Source organism: Elephantulus edwardii, unplaced genomic scaffold (genome assembly GCF_000299155.1).
Source record: "Elephantulus edwardii isolate Elephantulus edwardi_28Jun2011 unplaced genomic scaffold, EleEdw1.0 scaffold00020, whole genome shotgun sequence".
Classification (NCBI taxonomy): domain Eukaryota; kingdom Metazoa; phylum Chordata; class Mammalia; order Macroscelidea; family Macroscelididae; genus Elephantulus; species Elephantulus edwardii.
The window spans coordinates 2,135,472-2,138,429 of record NW_006399770.1 but is presented as its reverse complement, the minus strand read 5'-3'; positions in this window follow the sequence as shown (position 1 = coordinate 2,138,429).

Genomic DNA, 2,958 nt, shown 5'->3' with positions numbered 1-2,958 from the left:
GACATATTTCAGCAAACAGGTGCTGCCCTGGTTGTGATGACCAAGATGTACCAAGAAATCTGGAGCCCAGCTGACTGGAAGAGACCCATATTTAAAAATATGACCCATTAAAAAAAAAGTGACCCAGCAGAGTGTGGAAATTATTGTATACTATCACTCATATCACACACGATCAAAATTCTGCTGAAGATTACCCAGAAATTACAGGCACAGTACATTTACAGAGAACTATCAGAAAAACAAGCTGGATTTAGAAGAGGTCGTGGCACTAGAGACATTATCACCAGTGTCGGGTGGATCTTAGCGGAAAGTAAAGAGTACCAGAGGGATATCTGTCTATTTTATTGACTGTGGGAAGGCATTTGACTATGTGGGTCTAGATGTATGTAGCTCTTTTATTTTTGCATAACCAAATGCCTTGAAAAAAGTTGCAGCTTGCTCAAGTCCCTTTTGTACTTTGTTAGTAAAAACACACATTAAATACATACATGGTTAGAAAACTTACATATTAAAAACGTTTACAAATATTTGGCTTTATCTAGATATTCATAAAAAATGTACTTGTTTATTTTAGTTCTAAGCAGATTTTTAAAATAGGTATTATAAAAGGAATTTGTTTATTAAGGGTGAGAGGATACAAACATAAAATCAAAAGCTTATGTGGCATTTCATTGACTTTCTTTAGGTTTTTTTTTTTTACTTTCCTTTCTTTACTTGTCAAATGAAAATTGGATTTTATTTGTACATATCCCATTCAGCTCATGCATGAAATCCTTGAACAGGGGTGGGGGTAAGGGTACGATTCCTTAAACAACTCTGGGATAACTCCGGACAGAGTGTAAGTGTTTCTTAATGCTGCCTACTTCTAGTTCCCTCACTTCTGCTTCTTATATACTAAAATAGTCATTGGATGAGATGGTGAGCCCAATAATGAGTGAAAGGAAACTCCGGAAGCCCACTTTGCTGTCTCGGCACTGGTCCAAATCCTTCACTCTTTTGTTCATAGCCAAAGGATCTTCCTGTTTCCCCCCCAAATCCAGTGAACTCCTTTCCATGAGCACTCTCAGGTCCTCCTTGTTTGATATCATTTACCTTCTCTCCCAAATTTGTGAAATGAGAGCATCATTGTTTTCTTGCCATGTTCCATTTGAGATGGCATTTTAGCAAGGTCTTAGCTGAAGGTGAGGCGCCGGCTCTCAGCAAGTGGATTGTAGGGTTAAATTTCTGTTAAACATTTAAATTAATAGCAGAATAATACATATCTTTGTCTGAAAATATTGAAGTGTACAGAAGAGCTTAAAATGAGAATGTTTTCTGACCTAAGTCCTACTTCAGGGAGAACCACTGCACTTTTTAAACTTATGTTAATTTGCTGTGATCACTGTATTGCCAAATAATGTTGTTAGTAGGTGCTGCAAGGTCAACCAAACTCATAGCGACCTTATAAACAACAGATCTGAACCTTGCCCTGTCTTGCACCATGATTTCTGTCATTTTCAAGCACATTAATTTTGTCAGTCCGTTTTGTTGACATAGCATCCTCTTTTTCTCTGACTCTCCACCTTTCTTAACAATGTCTTCTTTTCCCCCCAAGGACTGGTTTCTCCTGACAACTTGCTTAAAATAGGTTAGATGAAGTTTCACTGTTTTTGTCTCCAAAGAGTACCTTTCTTCCTTCCTTTAAGGCAGACTTGTTTGTTCTTTTGGCAACCCATGGGATATCCAATATTCTTCTCCAACAGCACAATTAAAAAGCATTGATTCTTCTGTTATCCTTATTTGTTGTCTAACTTGCAGCTACATGAGAAGCAACTGGAAATACTGTGGCTTGGTTCAGGTACCCTTTAGTCTTTAAGTTGTTATCATTGGAGAGAGCCTTGAGTAAGTTTTCCCAGTGGAATATGTCATTTGATTTCTTGACTTCTGCTGCCATGAGTGTGGATTGTGAATATAAGCAAAATGAAATAATTAACAATTTTAGTCTTTTCTCCATTTGTTAATGTTTGTTGGTCTAGTGATATGGTTAGTGACCCTATGAACAACAGATCAGAACTCTGTCCTATTCTTTGTCATCTTTATAATCTCTGCCTACTAATATAGCCCATGTTTTTGAGAATCTACCTCTCTTTTGCTGAACCTCTGTCTTATTGGTGGCATTTCCAATGACTTATTTTTCAAGTTCATGGTATTTGTTTATTTTTAAACATGTGTTTAAACTTCCAGCATTTCTTCTTTTGACTGAGCCTTTTATTTATGCTCTAATTGCTAGTTTTACTTTTCTGTTACTAAGTTTTCTTCTGTCTTCTGGATTGTTTCCTATCAAGTCTTCTGTTTACTTGGATTTTGCCTTTTATATTGTATTTTTATTGTTTATCAGTAAAGTGTGAAATACTGTATGTTTAGACACATGGCTTAAGATGAATGTGAAAGGCTTTACTTTGTAAGTAAGACTCACCTAACCTTAGTTCTTTCCAGAATATTTCCTTCTGGGGAATCAGCAGCTTTCCAGCTGCTTATTATTCTAGCAAAGGTATAGAAGCAAAGGAAGCAGACAGTTTGTCAGACAAAATTGTTTTATTGTGCTTTGCAGAAAATGCATTTAGTAGAAGTTGACAGTTTTTGGCAACTTGGCATTTTTGTCCTTGAGTTTTTTTAAAAAATGAAAATTGTGGGTTTATTTTTAATAAGGCAATATTTAGATCTAGTTATAAAAGAAATATAATCCTAGAAATAGCAGATAACAGGTTTTTAGTACTGTTTTAAATTCTTTGCATTTATGAGCTCTTTTAATCCTTAGCACTGTTGTAAGATAAGTCTATGTAGATCATAAATAATTTTTTATGTAACTATACAAGTGAAAACAGAATTTGAACTTTTTCTTTAAAAAAATTAAATTGTGATTTTAACAGAAGTTGACAGAAAGATTGTGTTTTCATTCATTGTTGTGGTTTCGTCCCT